Here is a 19,265-nt window from a genome sequence, read left to right as displayed (position 1 = left end):
TTCTAGCAGTCTTGTGCTTCTAATTAGAAATTTGCAGTTGTAGAAATTGAGGGGATTTTTTTACACCTTCAGATGTCTGCTGATTAAGCAACTTTTGTCATAATGAGTACAGGTCACCTTCTCAATTAGCTCTGTTGCTTAATAATGGTACTATCTGGCTCCTCGTCCATATGGAAGGAAAATGGCCAATGGAATGTAGTAATAATAGTGATACTAAGATTGATTCCCTCCTCTGTTGCTTGCTGCCTCACCAGGCTTCCCTGATCAACACACTACAGTTCCGTTTGTGGCTTATTCTTTCATTCCTTCCTCTAGTCTTTCAACAAATATTATTAAGCACTAATTATGTCATCACAGTTAGTTGCAGATACCAAGGACACAGTGATGTATTTGGTTCAACTGTTTAAGTTACATTTGAAACAATAAAGCAAAAAAGGGGACAATTTTGCTTTCATCAAGCAAATTTCAGCAGCAGAATAAGCCCTGGGCTTGATTTTGCTTTAGCAATTCAGGAATGCCACCAAGGATGCTGTCTCTGGCATTATAGAAGTCATTTCCTTCAGCCTTGTTCTTCATCTTCATTATAGGATGTTGTATTCATTTGCTTGGGCTGCCATAACGATGACCACAGACTGGGTGGCTTAACAGAATTTTTTTTCTCACAGTTCTGAATGCTACAGGTCCTGGATGAAGATACTGGCAAGTTTAGATTCTTCTGAGTCCTCTCTCCTTGAATTGGTGGCCATTTTCTTCTTTTGTCTTTTGTTGACCTAAAACAAATAGACAGCTAGTTATTTCTCCAGGAAAAAAATGGATTTATTCAGGATCAGCAAAGAACTGCCATTCAAGATGTGCAAGCATGGCAAGCCATGTGCAAGTCCTCTCACAGGAAGGAGAGGAAATCTCTTTTAAACAGGGGAAAGAGGGACTTCCCTGAAAGTCCAGTGGTTAGCACTTCGCTTTCCAATGCAAGGAGTGTGGGTCCAATTCCTGGTTGAGGAGATAAGAAATGTAGGAAGCCACCCTTCCCAGCAGTGCTTAGGAAACCCCTACATGCCCCTCACCAACCTAACAATCTATATGCTCACACGTGAACTAATCAGTATGAGCAAGATACACAATTACTGACGAGCTCAGTCTGGAGTCACACGCCCCACTCCTAGGGATTCAGTTTTCCCCAAAGCATGTGATATTGGAACCAATAGCTGAGTTCTTACTAAAAGAAGCAGATGTTGGAGAGATAACCTCACAACAAATGGTAGTGGGGTGGGGGGGGCGGTGGGGGGAGGCGGGGAGACAGAGTCTCTAATCCTCAGGAACTTCTATTTGGAGCGGGAGATGTTTTTCTCAGGACTAGGACGCTGGGGGGTTAATGCCTGGAATCACAGTAGGCAGAATATATCTCTGTCCTAGAGTTAGGAGCCTTCTGAATATCTTTGAAGATTAAAAACATTAAAACACTGCCTGGCAAAAGTAAAATTTATGAACTCATAAGTCAGCCTATTCCATTCAACTTAGGGGTACTTAGATCAAATGAACTGCCATTGTATTTGTTTCCCTGATATTCAAATAGAAGGGTGAGTCTGAGCATAAACCTTCAGGAGGTCTAAGAATATTTCTTTCAACCTTATACCAGCCTTGTGAGATAAATATTCCCATTTTCCAGATGAGGATAACAAGGCTCAGAGAGGGTAAGTGTCCCGGGAAAGTCTTTGCATGCCCTCCCCCATAGTAACTCCACAGTTAAGAACTCAAGAACCAGGAACCTGGAGTTGCAGGTAGTCGTTTTCTGCTAAAGGGGCTTAGAGAATCACCAAGCATCTGTTCAAGGGGCCGTGCACAGAGGAGCCCCAGAGCAGAGTGACCCAGTGTTCAGACAGGCGCTGCAGCTCTGCCCTGTGCAACCCTGTCTTCGGCTCAGATATCATTGGCTCCATTCTACATGAACTCAGCCAAAGATTTTAACATTAAGAATTGTTGCCTGTCTCTAATTTTAATAATTAATGGAAGTTTTACAACTTTCAGTGACTTTAAACTCAACTTTCTTTGGCTTATTGTTTCTTGAGCAGTTACAGGGTGATCATTGTTACACAAAGACTGGACATGATCTACGATTAACTTTTCCCTCCATAATAACGTCATCGAATGCTTCTGAATTCCCTAGCTTTACATACAATTGGGTCATTGTCTCAAAATTCAAGCAATCACTACTTGGATTTAAAATGAGTCTTTATAGCATACTTTTTGGACCAATCCAGTTCCCAATGCTCTGACTTGTATTGCCAACCACTCACCTGACATGTCTAAAAATGCTCTTCTCCAAGCACTGCTTTCCACGCCTCAGTTGATGCCAGCACATCTTTGCAGTTGTTTAGAACAAATAAGAAGTCATCCTAGACATCTCTCTTTTTCTTACACCACACATCCGATTCATCAGAATATCACCTGCTGTAATATATAAATGTGTGTGTGTGTGTGTGTGTGTGTGTGTGTGTGTATTCAGCTGTATCTGACTCTTTGCAACCACATGGACTGTAACCCTCCAGGCTCCTCTGTCTGTGGGATTTTCCAGGCAAGAATATTGGAATGGGGTGCCATTTCTTCCTCCAGGGGATATTCCTGACCCAGGGATCAAAACAGTGTTTCCTTTGTCTCCTGCACTGGCATATTCTTTACCACTGAGCCACCTGGGAAACCCTTATAATTCAACCACTTCTTGCCATCTCTATTGCTTCCACTCTGTTCTGAGCTTTCAATACCTCCTGCAGAGATTACTTCAGTAGCCTCCCGACAGGTCTTCCTGTTTCTATAGCTGTCTCCTTTTAGTTCATGCCAAGGGTGGCAAACTACATTTCATAAGTCAAACTGTCAACCATTTGTTTTTGTAAACAAAGTTTTATTACAACACAGTCCATTGGTCTACATATTGTCTATGGCTACTTATGTGCTAAAATGGCACAGAAATGAACAGATTTGACAGGTTGTATGGCCTACGAAGCCTGAAGTATTTACTATCTGACCCTTTAAAGAGAAAGTTTCCTGGTCTCTGGAGTACTCTTGACTTTGCAATCTTGAAGGTCCTTTTGAAATAAAAATAAGATTAAGCAATGCTTTCGTTCACATCCCTCCTACAATTTCCATTTTTACCAGGAGTAAAATCCAAAGGAGAAGGCAATGGCACCCCACTCCAGTACTCTTGCCTGGAAAATCCCATGGACGGAGGAGCCTGGTGGGCTGCAGTCCGGGGGGTTGCTACAAGTCAGACACGACTAAATGACTTCCCTTTCACTTTCATGCATTGGAGGAGGAAATGGCAACCCACTCCAGTATTCTTGCCTGGAGAATCCCAGGGATGGGGTGCCTGGTGGGGTGCCGTCTATGGGGTCACACAGAGTCGGACATGACAAGCGACTTAGCAGCAGCAGTAAAATCCAAAATGCTTTACAAAGGCCTTTAAGGTAACATTAGCTCTCTGGCTTCTTCTACTGCTATCTCCCTCATTCACTCTGCTCCAGCACAAATGAGCAGAGTTATTCTTGAAAAATGCCCCACACAATCCTACCTCAGGGCCCTTGCATATGCTATTCCTTCAGCTTACAGAGCTCTTTCCCCAGATGTCTGTGTGGCTCACTCCCTCATGTTCTTCAGATCTTTCCTCAAATACCAGTTTCTTGTGGGCTTCTAATTAATACAACCCATCAGCCCTACGTTGAAGGCAGAAGAAGGGAGTAAGAGAGAACAAGATGGTTGGATGACATCACCAATTCATTGGACATGAACTTGGGCAAACTCTGGGAGGTAGTGAGGGAAGCCTGGCCTGCTGCAGTCCACGGGGTCGCAAAGCGTCAGACATGACTTGGCAACTGAACAACAACAACAAATCAGCCCTAAATACCAGAATTCCTGAGACTTCCTTTATGCTGTTCTATTTTTCCTTCTTTTGCACAGCAATTGTTATATTCTACTATACTATAATTCCCTTATTGAGTTTATTATTTATTGTTTATTGTATACTCCCTGAAATATAAGGCAAAAATTTATGTTCTATAAGAACTCAGAAAAGGAACTAGACGCAGAGTAGTCATCTGATCAGTTTCAATTCAGTTCTGTCACTCAGTCATGTCCGATTTTTTGTGACCCCATGGACTGCAGTATACCAGGCTTCCTTGTCCATCACCAACTCTCAGAGCTTGCTCAAACTCATTTCCATCGAGTCGGTGATACCGTCCAACCATCTCATCCTCTGTCATCCCCTTCTCCTCCTGCCTTCAATCTTTCCCAACATCAGGGTCTTTTCCAATGAGTCAGTTCTTCCCATCAGGTGGCCAAAGTATTGAAGCTTCAGCTTCAACATCAGTCATTTGATACATATTTGTTCAAGGATGAACAAATGAATAAATGAAAACTGAATATAAAATATTTATAGGTCCTAACACTCTGCTAAGCACTGTGGAGAAATGCCTACTCACACTCCCCAACATATGACATATTCCTTTATCTCAAGAATTTATTATCACATACAATGTTGAAGGAATTCAGGAAAATATAATGGAATACATCAATTACTAGCACTAAAATGACTGACTAGTATAGCCAAATGCACATAGTGTATTAGAATAAGAGAACAAAGTAGGACAGAGTTGTTTAGGAAGGCTTCTTGGAACATCATGAACCTCTCCCAGAAAAGTAGAGAGAATTAAACAGAATTAAGCAGTGGGTAGCAGGAGGAACTCACAGAATTCCATATAAAGAGCACAGCATAAGCAAAGCCAGGGAAGTGGGAAAGAATACTCTTCACCATACCCGCTCTTCAGAAAATTATTAGTCAGCCTAGCTTAACAATCTGGAGAAGGCAATGGCACCCCACTCCGGTACTCCTGCCTGGAAAATCCCATGGACAGAGGAGCCTGGTAGGCTGCAATCCATGGGGTCGCTGAGGGTCGGACATGACTAAGCGACTTCACTTTCACTGTTCACTTTCATTCATTGGAGAAAAAATGGCAACCCACTCCAGTGTTCTTGCCTGGAGAATCCCAGGGATGGCAGAGCCTGGTGGTCTGCTGTCTATGGGGTCACACAGAGTCGGACACAACTGAAGCGACTTAGCAGCAGCAGCAGCAGCTTAACAATCTAGAGCTGAAGTTTTGATCTTCCTCCATCAATCATCAACCCATGAATTAATCAATGGGACATTGAGGAGCTTGGTCTCATCTGCCTGCAGGTCAGTGCAGGGAAGGCAAGCTACAGAAGGGAACATGGAACTTTCTGGAAGACACCTGCCCAGGTTGTGCTGGAAGAGCACAGGTGAGGAGCATGCCTTTAATAGAGCATCTCGGCATCTGCACGTAGGAAATCCTGATGGGCATTCACAAAGCCCCAAGCCCCAGACATGAAAGAGAGGGAAAGAAGGTTTCCTTTTAAAAGTTAAATTTATGTAACCAGTCCACAATGGGAAAAGGCGGAGTCTTCTAGAACCACTGAAATAGTTACTTTGCTATAGTTTATTCAGTGGTATGCAATCCCCTAAATATGTAATATGATAATATAATATGTAATAATACATGCATATATATTAGATATATACATTATATTATATATATTTATAACTATATATAATATATACATAAGTTATATAATATAATTTGCATAGTAATTGTTATATTCTACTATACTCAGAAATATAGTTTATAATGCATGAAGATACATTATACTATATGTTATATATACATATATATTATATCTATTTGTCTATATATCACATATCATATCACATATATTCATATAGATATATAGATTTAAAGAGACTGACAATCTGAAATATTTTAATACAAAGAGAGAAACTATAGAACTAGGACTGTACTACTGGTCAAAAGAGAGACGTGCTAAATCAGGTCACTAGCACGGTGTTCTGTCCTTTGAATCAAGGATATGTCCGCAGGTGTCACCACGATTATATATCCATTCAATCGATCAAAGTTCATGGAACAGCTACCATGCATCAGGCTTACGTTAAGTGCCAGGGATTGCGCGGTGAACAAAAGAGTGCCCCAGGCCCTGTGGAACAGAAGTCTAGTGTGGGTGCAGATATTAAACACACACTTGTCTAGGAGGGTTTGAAGGGGTCTCCAAGAGCAGCCACTAATTCTTGTTCTGATTATATGATCATGAAACTACCTTCTAATGGCTACTTAAGTCTCTCAGAGAGACTGTTATCAGAGAACTGTGAGGTCTGGGGGAAGATGGCTGCAGACTGGAAGCCTAATTTGTAGACCTGCTATGCTAAGAACTAAACCACAGACCCTGGCAAATTCGCCACAACAAAGTCATTCTGTGAGCCTTGCCGGGGCAAGCACACGGAGGCACTTTCCTGCTGGCTACATACCTCTGCTTTCAAGAAAAATGTTTTCTTGGTCTTTCTTTTTTATCTATTTGCATTTTTTCTCCTCTAAGTCTTCCCCCAAATAAGCTTGTCTTGACTTACCTTGAGTTCATTTTGCCAGATTGTCTGTTGTTAATTCCATGTCATCTCTCCCTCTCTCCAGATTTTGCTTTGTATCACAGGGGAGAAGCCTTCATTTCCCAGAATTGTTTTTCCCATTTGCTTCCAGATCACATTCTGCCACTGAGGGGTACAGACATGAGGTCTGAAAGAGAACTGAGAAAGAGAAACCGCTTTCTCCAGTGGCAGTTCGGCAAAAACATAAGAAGTCAAACAGGAGATTATCAGCAGTAGCTTCTAAGCAAGTTCTTAGAAAGTTTCCTGGTGTTTCCAAAGATTCTTGAAGTTTGCCGAGTCCTGGTGAGCTCCTGCAAACTGCCTGCTTTGGTGCCAAGGGAAACTAAGATCATCTGTACTAGCTTGGTAGCTACTCAGGTGCTTTTTGGCTTAATGAACTCAAGCCAAAACTTCCCTGAGCCCTCTTAAGTCTCATTCCCTGTATCTAAAACCTTTCCTACTTGAAATACCTAGAAAGGCTATTTTCTGACCAAATCTGAAAATTTTAGTGAGTTTGTGTGGAGAGAACTATTCCTAGTTATTTTGGCCCTCTCCTCGAGATCCTTAAACAAAATATACAATGGCTTGCCTTTAGAGAGAGGAGAGAAAACCACCATGAATTACCTATTAGGGACTAATGTGCTCTTTGTACTTCCTAGATTGGAGCCTCAAAGACTAATCAGAAGCTTGAAAGTAAGTCCTCTAGCCAAGAAGAGAAAGATCTTTGTATCTGGCCTGATGCTGGATAATTGAGAAGCTCTCCTTGGCCTGTGGGTCTTCTCAGTTGTGTTTTCAGGCAAATAGGCTTGCTTGGCTAGGGAATAGGAACTCCATAGAAGAGTGAGTAAGTTTAAAAATATATGCACTAGAATCACCTCATGGGCTCCAAAACTAGTGGTTCTCAACATCCTGCAGATAATCAATGCAAGAGCATTTACAAAAAGAAAAAAAATCATGTCCTGACTCATACCAAAGTTTTGATTTAATTGATCTGGCTTCAAACCAAGGAATTAGTAGCTTTTCAAAGTTCTCAGATGATTTTAATACGCAGTCAGGGTTGAGAAACACTAAGAAGATGTCCATGAAATGCCCAACACAGATCCTGCTCAAGAAATATTAGCTTTTTTCTCAGGAAATCTGAGACTTGAGCCCAGGCTTCCTGGCAGTGTTGCTTCCATTGTCCCACATCAGCCCAGAAGTGTGGATATGACTATACGGCACACTCTTTGTCACTGGCTGAACATTCCAGTTTATGGGGACTTTGCAAAAGCATTGATGCCTAGTTCTATCCTGACCAGTTAAATCAGCACCTCTGGGCTGGGACCCACACCTCAGTATTATTATTAATTTTTCCACAAACATTTGCCGCATGATCTGATCTCTATTTCCCCATTAGAATTTTTGTGTCATTCTTTATGCCACTTCAGTTACAACTGCTTGTTTATATTATCTAACCCACTGTACTGTGTACCCAAGGTCAAGGTGGGTGTTTTGTTTCATAGTTTTTATACATCCTTTTTCTCCTTTCACTCAGAACCACCAGAGTTCTAACATATTGTATATATTTAAGTAACACTAATTTAATTAATTGTCTGAGGCCAAGAATACCCATCTGAAACCCTCCAACTTCTCCAATCTACTTTTTCACTTACATTCCTTGCCGTATTTTTTTCTGTTGTCTTATAATGTCTTGTTTCACCTTGTAGCTAAAACGATCTCTTCAAAATTCAACTCCATCAGTGAAGTTGGTTGATGGGTATGATAGCATATACATAATGTTATAATTAGCATGCATGTTCATTATAATGTTGTATATGTGAGAAGGCACCCACGATTTATAGATCTCTCCAGTGATTCAAAAATGCACCCAAGGTTAAGTATCACTGTTCTAAGAGTAGGTTAAGACCAGATTGCAGAAGCATCTGAGACCCAAGACCAGCTCTAGAAGTTGGAGTGAAATCAAGGAAGGCACTGGGTCATCACTGAAGTCTTTGAGCAGAGGTGCAACTGAAACAGAGATGTTTTTAAGCGTATAAGCCAGAAGACAGCATATGGATATAAGAAGGAGAATTAATTAGTTCTGATTGGGTCCTTTATTCATTTCTCAAAGGACTTATGTAATCATCTAAGTTCTGTTTCCATGTTTTTGAACTGTGGTGTTGGAGAAGACTCTTGAGAGTCCCTTGGACTGCAAGGAGATCCAACCAGTCTATTGTAAAGGAGATCAGTCTTGGGTGTTCAGTGGAAAGACTGATGCTAAAGCTGAAACTCCAATACTTTGGTCACCTCATGCGAAGAGCTGACTCATTGGAAAAGGCCCTAATGCTGGGAGGGATTGGGGGCAGGAGGAGAAGGGGATGACAGAGGATGAGATGGGTGGATGGCATCACCAACTCGATGAGTTTAAGTAAACACTCAAGGCAGGGAGGCCTAGCGTGCTGCAGTTAATGGGGTCACAAAGAGTCGGACACGACTGAGCGACTGAACTGACTGATTGATAATTATTTTTTCTTTTTGATAGCTTTATACTCATTTGAGCATCTGTCAAAGGGCCACATTTCAGTATATTAATCCTTTTACTGAATGTTACAGCTTGAAGTCCTATCTGCTAGTTTTATTAAAATATAAATGAGGGGGGAAATAAACCTCTACATTATCTAGGAGCATATCCATATGAGCAGCCTGACTCCATTAGCTGTTATCTGTAGCGGAGATGGATTATGAGTGGTCGTGATCTTAAGGACACAGCTCTTCGGTGGCTGTTAAAAAGAAGACCAGACTGGGCAAGAAAGGTACCTCCCTGGTCAGTAACTACCATCACTGGTCCCACAGGAAACAGAATTTCCATTGTCAGAACCATCCTAGTTGGATCAATAGAACACAACTATGAATTTAATCATCTAGACACCAAGGATATAGTCTCACTTTTCTGAATGAATTTACATCTTTTAAAAGAGCTAGCAAATTCACAGTTTTGCTAACACAGTCCTGTGATGTAGGGAGCAAATGCCCAAAAATATTCTAGAGAGGAGATAAGGAAGTGAGATTAAAACATCAGATGGAGCAACCTCTGGAATTCCTCCTTTGTAACCCACCTTTACCCCCACTCCAAATTAAAACTTATGGAAGAAAAAAGATATATTTTAAAAAATTACTAACTTATCTTAAAGGCAGAAGGTGAAACTTTCAGGTGTCAAAAATAAAAGGAAAATCCTTAGACTGGAAGGCTATGGGAGCCGAAGTCCTGTAGAATATTTGTTATTATTGTTGTTTCTTAGTTGCTCAGTCATGTCTGATTCTTTTCAGTGGCATGGACTATAGGCCACCAGGCTCCTGTGTCCATGGGATTTTCCAGGCAAGAATACTAGAGTGGGTTGTTGTTTCCTTCTTTAGGAGATCTTCCCAACCCGGGGATCAAACCCAGGTCTCCCACATTGGCAGGGGGATTCTTTACCACTGAGCTACCTGGGAAGCTCTGCAGAATATAGGGAGAACAAAGATGCAAAATTGTAGGTGCTGTGTTTTCACATCTCTGAGGACGTCAAGGCTTCAGGACTAGAGCACAGAACTGGGCTCCCTGAATGACTCTGGGAACTGAGGAGACTGCAGCGTCTGTGACTGGGAAATGAAAATTTTCTCCACTGGCTGGGAAGCCAATCCTCTCTCCCAGGCCTCGTTCCAGGTCCCTCCAGATATGAGAGCCTCGGGAAATGGGATCTCAAACCCACTGTGCACCACACACCAGGCACCAAACCCACTGGACACTCCAAAGGACATGGCTCACATAAACAAAGGTCCTCGGTTCTGTCATTGATTCCTAGGTGGCAAATAATACCAAATGATAGTGACTTAAAACATCCCTCATGTTTCTCACAGTCAAGAAATCAAGCACGACACAACAAGGTCCGCAGTGTGGACTCCATAAAGTCTGGGACTCAGCTAGGAATGTCTTGATTGGCGTGACTGACGTGTTGATGCAGACGGACCACTGGGAGCTTATCAAGGACTGTAAGACAATGTCTTCACCTCCTCTTCACAAGGGTGTTTTCAGAGCTTCCTTGGAGAGTGGCAGCTGGGTTCTATGAGGACAGGTAGAAGCTGGAGGATTCCTATGGCCCAGGCTTGATGTCTCACTTCTGCCACATTTCATTGCTCAAGTATGGGCCACAGAACCAGCCAGGATTCAAGACACAACCACACAAGAGCGATAACATGAAACATGGTTCTTAGCAGGAGTGGATTCTTAAGAGACTAGTGATAATGCTGCTGGAATTGGACTATGTGTCAGGGCTTGGCTGCAGTTGTGGAAATCCTGGTGTAAAGGCCTAATAGAAATGGATTCAATCCAATGGCACCCTTTCTGCTCTGCTGAGTCGCTTCAGTCGTGTCCAACTCTTTGCGACCCCATGGACAGCAGCCCACCAGGCTCCCCCGTCCCTGGGATTCTCCTGGCAAAAACACTGGAGTGGGTTGCCATTTCCTTCTCCAATGCATGAAAGTGAAAAGTGAAAGTGAAGTTGCTCAGTTGTGTCCGACACCCAGCAACCCTATGGACTGCAGCCTACCAGGCTCCTCCATCCATGGGACTTTCCAGGCAAGAGTACTGGAGTGGGGTGCCAGTGCCTTCTCCGAATGGCGCTCTTTAGAAGTGGTCATGAAACTCCTCCCGTAGAAGGACCTCTGCATATTACAGCATCCACACGACTGCCTCAGAATTCCCACAGGTGATAGGTTCCCTAGAAGATGAACTCCAAGAGAAGTAGATGCCTCTTAACTGACACATGAGCTCCAAAACTAAGTGGGGCTCCTCTGGATTGTCCCCCATCCAAGATCCAGTGAGCTGTTCTGACCAACCTCAGGAGTAAAGCAGAGCTGGGGTCGGGACTAGATGGGAGGTAGGCTAGCCAGTGACTCTAACCATACATCAAGAAGCGCCACAGAGACCAGGGGCCAAAAGAACGAGGACATACCATTTGAAGGATGTAAGACCACTTGCATGTTCATAGAAATTGTACAGCACAATTCACAGCAGAGATGTGTGTACTGCTGCTGCTGCTGCTAAGCCGCGTCAGTCGTGTCCGACTCTGTGCGACCCCATAGACGGAAGCCCACCAGGCTCCTCTGTCCCTGGGATTCTCCAGGCAAGAACACTGGAGTAGGTTGCCATTTCCTTCTCCAATGCATGAAAGTGAAAAGTGAAAGTGAAGTTGCTCAGTTGTGTCTGACTCTTAGCGACCCCATGGACTGTAGCCTATCAGGCTCCTCCATCCATGGGATTTCCCAGGCAAGAGTACTGGAATGGGGTGATGTGTGCACAGATGAACACAAATGACAAGTCTTATTGTCATTTTCCTCTGTCTGGAGGGAGATTAACTGAGGAAAACTGATGGGGGAAACAAATGAGAGGAGCCTGGCTATCACAGTTGTGGCAAGTTCCTCTCTGCCTGGCTGATGCTTCAGAATAGAGCAGAGGTATATGTCGGCCTCATAATTCAGACTGCTGGAAAGACAGCAAAGAAAAAATACCTACTTTAGTAAAATCGAGAAGCACAAGCATGTAAAGGCAATGCTGTCCCAGGTCAACATTTCTCATGGGATAAGCACATGGGAATGTGAGTCCAGAAAGTCCTTCTCCCAAGAAAATCCCACTTTTGACAGCCAATCCAGCACAAGTGGGTTACAAGCAGCTCATGCCATGAAGCATTTAAAGGGGTCAGAAAACTATTGGAGCCTCTACCAAGGAGTTGTCAGGCAGCCTTATAGAATATTCTGTGTGACCTTATCTTAAATGTGTAGCAGAAATAATTCTTCCCTCAGGATGGGGCCATGTAGTATAATTTGTTCAATTCAATGAAATGTGAGCAGAAGTGATTGTGTCACCTCCAAGCTGAAGTCATGAAAATGTCCCCTTAAGATTACCCTGTCTGTCTCTCCTCCACTTTCAGTAATGAGTGTGGAGGCTGTGTTGACACAGCAGGGTCTTTAAAGCGAAGCTGCCTGAATGACTCTGTGTTTGGAGGTCGTCTGCTACTGCAGGTAGCCTCATCTATGCTGTTACTCCAGAGCTCTGGTGGGCTCATCTTTGTAGCCCCAGCAGTGCCCCGATGCTGGAGCAGCCACGTGGGAAGACCACTGGTAGGGGCAGCACTGGGATGGGAAATCTTGTTACTCAGCTTGGAGTGGCATTAGTGGAAGTGATCCTAGAACATACCTCCAAGAGAAAGTTGAGTGAAGCCACACTCAGAATGAGGGAGAAAACCCGGAGAAGGAGGGATGCTGTGGGTGGCCTCCAGAGCCGAGGTGCTAGATGCTAAATTGCATTCAGGATTGAGCTGTTCAGGTGTTAGTTTACAAATGTAGCATGTGCTTCTGCTTCCCTGGGAGCTCAGCTGGTAAAGAATCCACCCACAATGCAGGAGACCCCAGTTCAATTCCTGGGATGGGAAGATACCCCGGAGGAGGGCATGGCAACCTGTTCCAGTGTTCTTGCCTGGAGAATCGCCGTGGACAGAGGAACCTGGCAGTCTACAGTCCATGGGGTCGCAAAGAATCGGATATGACTGAGCAACTAAGCACAGCACAGCACAACACGTGCTTCAGTCCTTATTCAGCAGAGAACGTACCTGAGATTGAAGACCGTACTCTAAATTCTATCAGTGGAGAGTATTGTTACTTGAACCATGAGATGATTATAACAAAAGCATTGCTGTTTATCCACCAGAGAGGAAACAAGCGATTGTATGGTATTTACCAACATATAAAACGATGGCAAACAACACACCCTGTAGTGCCGGAGTCCAGCTCCAGTAGCCAGGGGATCAACCTAAAGAGATGGACGGTGTTGGTGAGAAAAATGAGGCAGCCTCTCAGTTTTCTTGGACTGCCTATTTATTTCAAGATTTTCTTTTATACTTTTACAAAAGCATTAGGTCAGAAGTTTGACATTTTCAATTCCCCCTCACCCAGATTTATTATGTCCATAAATCATTGTTGCTCTTCAAACAGAGTTCCTGCTTCAGTGATTCTCTCAGAATCAGCCTTACCATCTATTATCTACTTCCTCTAATGTGTCCTATAGTTAACTTGTGATTACATTGTAACTCATGCTACATTCCTCAGTTTACTGCTTATCTTCCTAAGTCCTGTTTGCCCTTAACATCCTGAGCTCACTATCTCTTAAAAGGCTTCTAGCTATAGTGTCTCTAAAAATTCCTGACTTCTATAAGCTATAGTAAAATATGCTAACTTTACAACATTCCTTAAATCTTTAACTTATAACTATTTTAATTATTTCTAAGCCCTAAATTCAGTAAATTCCTTTGCCATAAACATTTTCCTCACAAATAGGCTTCAGATAGCAATCCCTCCCATGGCCTCAAGCTGTGGCCTATGTGCTCATCCTGGAACACTCTTTTGTAAAAGTCCTTGAACAAATGTCAATGATTAACTTTATGAATTATTCTCTGACCACAGCTGCAGAAGGCTTTGTGCCTTCTCATGCTCCTCTCAGGAACAATAAGCACCTTAATATTCCTTTTCAGTCAACTCGGCCGAGGAGAGGAAAAAACAAGTCAGAATTACAAGGCCTAACTCCTTCATCCCGGGTCCGTGCCTGTGGAATGAGGAGAGGGGGCTGGGTCTGTGCCTCCATTTTGCCAGTAATGCCTAACACAGCTCCCGACACTGTAGGAACCTTACTTGATTATTGGGGAAGTTGATCATTGCCACAAAACGCTATCTCCCTACAGTAACCCTTATCTGAGAAGAGCAAATGAGCATATCTATTAACAGCAGGTTGCAGAGACAGGGTTTCTGGTTCAAATCTTGGCTCACCTGTTTTCTGTTGCGATATCTTACAAGGTGGTTACTTGACTTCTTTCTGTTCCAATATCCTCAACTGTTAAATGAAGATGAAAGAAGCTCCTCTGTCATGAGGTCAGCACATGAATTATACTGGATCAGGAAGAAAAGTGCTAAGTACTGTGTCTCATACATGAGTCTTAAACAAATGTTAGATGTCATGATTTAACCAGGATCCTTTAAAAGTACTGCACAGGTATCCCTACCCAACCCTTTTCCTCCCTTTCCCACTGAAATGCTTAAGTCAGTTCACTTCTTCCCTCTCCACACTTGCCACACAATTCCTGGGAACACAGAGCAGTACTGGGGGGTCTTGCTCTAGGAGGAGGGCATCACAGCTTAAGGTCCTAATTCCCTTCTCTCCCTCTGTGTGTGTGTGCTTAGTTGCTTAGTTATATCCAACTCTTTGCGACCCCAAGGACTGTACCCCTCCAGACTTCTCTGTCCAAGGCGATTCTCCAGGCAAGAATACTGGAGTGGTTAGCCACGCCCTCTTCCAGGGGTCTTCCTAACCCAGGAATCGAACCAGGGTCTCCCACATTGCAGGCAGATTCTTTACCATCTGAGCCACCATGGAAGCCCAAGAATACTGGAATGGGTAGCCTATCCCTTCTCCAGGGGATCTTCACAACCCAGGAATTGAACCAGGGTCTCCTGCATTGCAGGCAATTCTTCACCAGCTGAGCTGCCAGGGAAGCCCTCTCTCCCTCTAACTTGACACTATTCTTATCTGCTTTCTGCCTAGACCGGGGTGTTCAGGAGCCTGCAGCTGCTTCTCTTAGAGGGAGAGTGACCAGATGATGCCCTTCTTGGTGTGCTTTACTAGATATCAGAAAATCCCCACCACCAAGAACATTTTATTGCATTCTAATGTCTAAAACCCTATAAGTCAGGACACATTCATTTAGTTAAAATATAAAAATTCCAGGGAGAAGATATATAGCAATACTTATCAGTCACATGGGATTCTCAGGTAGCTCAGTGGTAAAGAATCTTCCTGCCAATGCAGGAGATGCAGGAAACTAGAGTTCAGTCCCTGGGTTGGGAAGATCCCCTGGAGAAGGGAATGGCAGCCCACTCCAATATTATTGACTGGAGAATCCCACAGACAGACTGTAGCCTGGTGGGCTACAGTCCATGGGGTCACAAAGAGTCGGACATGACTAAGCGACTAACACTTTCATGTTTCATATACTTCAGTATAAATGAATTTCTCAGATTTCTTTTCTGAAAGCAAGTTAGACAACGGGGAGATATAAGAGAGTATGAAAAGCCTGAGGATTTGAGAAGCAGCTGAAGAGAAAAAGAATCCAAATGAGAGTCCTGGAAACCTCAGAGACAGTCATTGTATAGGAACCATTTGGACCAAGGCTGCTCTGAATGAGTCATGTCCCCAAATGAGATGTATCCCCAGAGGCCCCATAGGGTTCTCAGGGTCTCATCTTAGGAAGAAATTACTTTCAAATCCTGGGACTGCAGAGTCTATAATGGTTATCTGAGCAATTATTCATCAGGGAACAGAGAGTAATCAGAGTGCTCATCCAGAAAGTGTGGGCTTTGGAACCAAAGACATTTTTATCAGGACACATCCTGCATGGAGAACTTGGACTTCCCCATCAAACATGTCAAATGCCTGCCCTCCCACTTGGTTAAAGGCTCTGGAATCCCCTGGCCTTCTAAATGTGTCACTGTGGCCTTTTAGGAGAGTATAAACATAGGAATAAACACAATGGATGAGCAAATCTAGCTGGGAATTATTCAGGCATCACATTTTAGAGCAGAAGTTTTAAATTTTTTAGTTTACACACTTTAAAATAATATTGAGGCTCCAAAAAAGCTTGTGTCTACGTGAGTTAATTTATCTCTAGAAGTATTTACCATTTTAGAAAATAAAACTGAGAAATTAAAAAATATTTTTATCCATTTATTTTAAATAAAAATAATAAAATATAAACAGAAATTACATACATTATGGAAAGTAACTATTTTTTGCAAAACATAAAAACGATTGCTTGGTTTCTTCATCCATCAGCTATACATGTGTAGTATAGTAGGAAATAGATATATTGACCTTTGTCCCACCTTTGCTCAGAGTTCCTAAACTTCCTGAAATTTCCTGAGTGATAGAGGTGAGAGAAGCACTTTTCGTTATTCCTAAGAAACCCCTTCCAACTATACCTGTGTTTATACTAATGAGGTGACTCTTGGAGGGCCCCAGATAGCTTCAGGATGGGAGCTGGTTGCCAGAGGAACCAAACCTGTGATTAGAGGGTGGGAACTTTCAGCTCCACCCCTGAGTTCTGGAGGGACTGGAGATTGAGTTCAATCAACAATGACCGATGATTTAATGTAACGTAATTAATGTAATGAAACATCCATCGAATCTCCTAAATGGGGTTTAAGAACATAAATGGTTGGTGAACGTATCAAAGTGGTCAAGGGCATGTTCCTAAAGACGGTATGAAGCCCAGGTGTGCACACTGCACACTGCCCTGTGCATCTCTTCTGTTTCCTGAGTTGTAGGCTCTGTAATAAACTGGTGGACGTAAGTAAAGGGTTATCTTGTGTTTTTTGAGTTGTTCTAATGAATTGTCAAAAGGGGCAGGGAAGGTTGTAGGAACTCCCAAATCTGTAGCCAGCCGAGCAGAAGTGTGGGTCACCTGGCTCCCCATTTGCGGTAAGCGTCTGAAATGGGCAGTCTTGTGGGACTGAATTCTTAATCTGTGATGTCCATACCAACTCTGGCAGTCAGTGTCAGAACTGAGTTCAGTCGTTGGATACCTGGCTGGTGTCAGAGAATCAGAGGCAGGTATCATGTAACTTCTGGAAAACACCGCATGAAAGAAGAAGGGTGAAAAAGCAAATAACATTTCAGCACTGTTGTAAAAATAGTTTTGACTTTGCAGGACCCCCTCCCAAAAATGTTTCAAGGGACCTCAGGTGTCCCTAGACCCCACCTGAAGTCCTCTGTGTTAGAGGATTGTTTTCTGGGATTGGGCTGATCTGAAATAATCCATTCCTTAGTCCCTGAATACCTCATGCAAGTCTCAGAGGTTCAGAAAAAGTTAGAAATAGCTTTTCCATAGTTAAGGACTCTCCTAGATCTAAGATGAAGACTCTGGGGAGTTCTGGAGTTTGTAGAATGACTATAGACTGGGATAGAATAGAGTGTTTGTAGGTATCTTTGCTGAACCTCCGTGTTTGTGAATCTGGGAACCAGAGGGGAAGTAGCTGTAGCCTAATGGATCCAGAGGGCAAAGTACCCAACTCTGCCACTTCACGGCCTTACAACCTTGGGAAAAGTCATTGCATCCTTCTGAGATTTCCTCTTTTGCAAAATGGAGATAATATCCAGGCACATTGCAGATGTGACCTTACTTCACTCACATGCACATTCTACACACATTCTACACACATTCTCTCTATAATGCCATGAGACATGCAAAGTCAAGGGGACACAGTTACCTCTCTTTTAGCAATGGGAAGTCACATGCTCAACAAAGTGCTCAGTAGATGCAAGGTGCTTAATTGGAATCTAGGTTTGTTTGACCTTGAATCCCATGCTTTTCCTCATCCTACTGGCTTGGAGAAAAGGGGTCAGCACAGAGCAGAGAATGGTGGGGGATGGGGTTTGTTCTGTAAGTTTAACCAGAGCTCGTGGCATGTGGTGACAATGCCAGGAGTGAATGAGTGCTCAAAACCCAATAACTGAAGAGGATGTTTGCACAATGAGTGGAAAATGGGAAGGTAATTTCGCTGGCTGTCAAAGTGCTAGAGTGAGAAGAAAGGCCCTCAGAGCAGATGTGCTGGGTAAGCAAACACCCTCCCCACCCCTGCATATCTCAGGGGAGGGCAGGAGAGGGGACTCTCCATTTTATTTAGATGCTGATGCCTGGCATAATTTGCTGCAAATCCATTTTCTCTCTCATGACTTAGGAGAATGGAGTCAGATGGTTAGCATGCTGACTGTTCATAGCTATGTTAAGCAGCAGGTGACCTAGAAAAGATTTGCCCTAAGAAAAAAGTGATAACACATTATCCTTGGATAATGATATTTTGTCTGTATGCACTGTTAAGAAGTTTCAGAAATATTATGGGAAACAAGAAAAGGTTTTTTCATACAGCTGGGACCTTGCTAAATAAATGTATATTCCATACCTGATTCTTTAATGAGGATTCCAAATGCATTCTCACACTGCTGCCAGACAGATTTTGTCTATATTTTCTTATGCAAAAATCTAGATGGACTTTCAACTTGAGATTATGCCTGGACAATAGTCTTCAATACAACCTGTCCCATTTCTCACTTTAAAAATGTGGGAAAAAAATGAAAACTCTCGTTATTATTGAAAACCATCACTGACAGACAGTCTAATATCAGAATCAAAGAGAAAAGACACTACTTATGAAGCAAATGGAGCTGCATTGAGACACACCAAGCCAAAGAGCTCTCTGCTCCACATAAAACACAGACTGTCAACAAATGTGAGACAGAGGTATTGCCTGTGGCCTGAGCTAAGCTCATCCTTATATGCTGCTGGGCTTAGACAAACAGGGAATGGACTCTTTACCCCATTAACTACTCTCTAGAAAGAATACAAGTCCAAGGGGAATACTGGGCAGGAGGTAGGAGAAGACTCAAGGTATAATGCCATGTGCGGTCCCATGAGTGAGGAGCTGGTTGTATGAGCAGAGAGAAGTCCCCTCATAATGGACCATGTTGGGAGTGGGTGGGAGTTGTGTGGTGTGTGTGTATGTGTGTGGCATGTGAGGTGTGCAGTATATGTGTGCAGCATGTGTGAGTATGTAGTCTGTCTAATGAGTGGCATGTGCGATGTGTTGTATGGTATGTGTTTGATATAATGAGTGAATATGCATGTGTGATATGCAGTGTGTATATGTGATATAT

General features: G+C 43.0%; 1 protein-coding gene across 2 annotated transcripts in view; it reads left to right on the top strand.

Moving 5' to 3' along the window:
* NPSR1 (neuropeptide S receptor 1) overlaps positions 1-19,265 on the top strand; it is a 159,849-nt gene that overhangs the window by 42,093 nt on the left and 98,491 nt on the right. The window lies entirely within an intron of this gene.

Source organism: Capricornis sumatraensis, chromosome 5, assembly GCF_032405125.1.
Source record: "Capricornis sumatraensis isolate serow.1 chromosome 5, serow.2, whole genome shotgun sequence".
In the NCBI taxonomy this organism is placed as follows: domain Eukaryota; kingdom Metazoa; phylum Chordata; class Mammalia; order Artiodactyla; family Bovidae; genus Capricornis; species Capricornis sumatraensis.
This window is presented reverse-complemented; position numbering and strand designations above follow the sequence as displayed.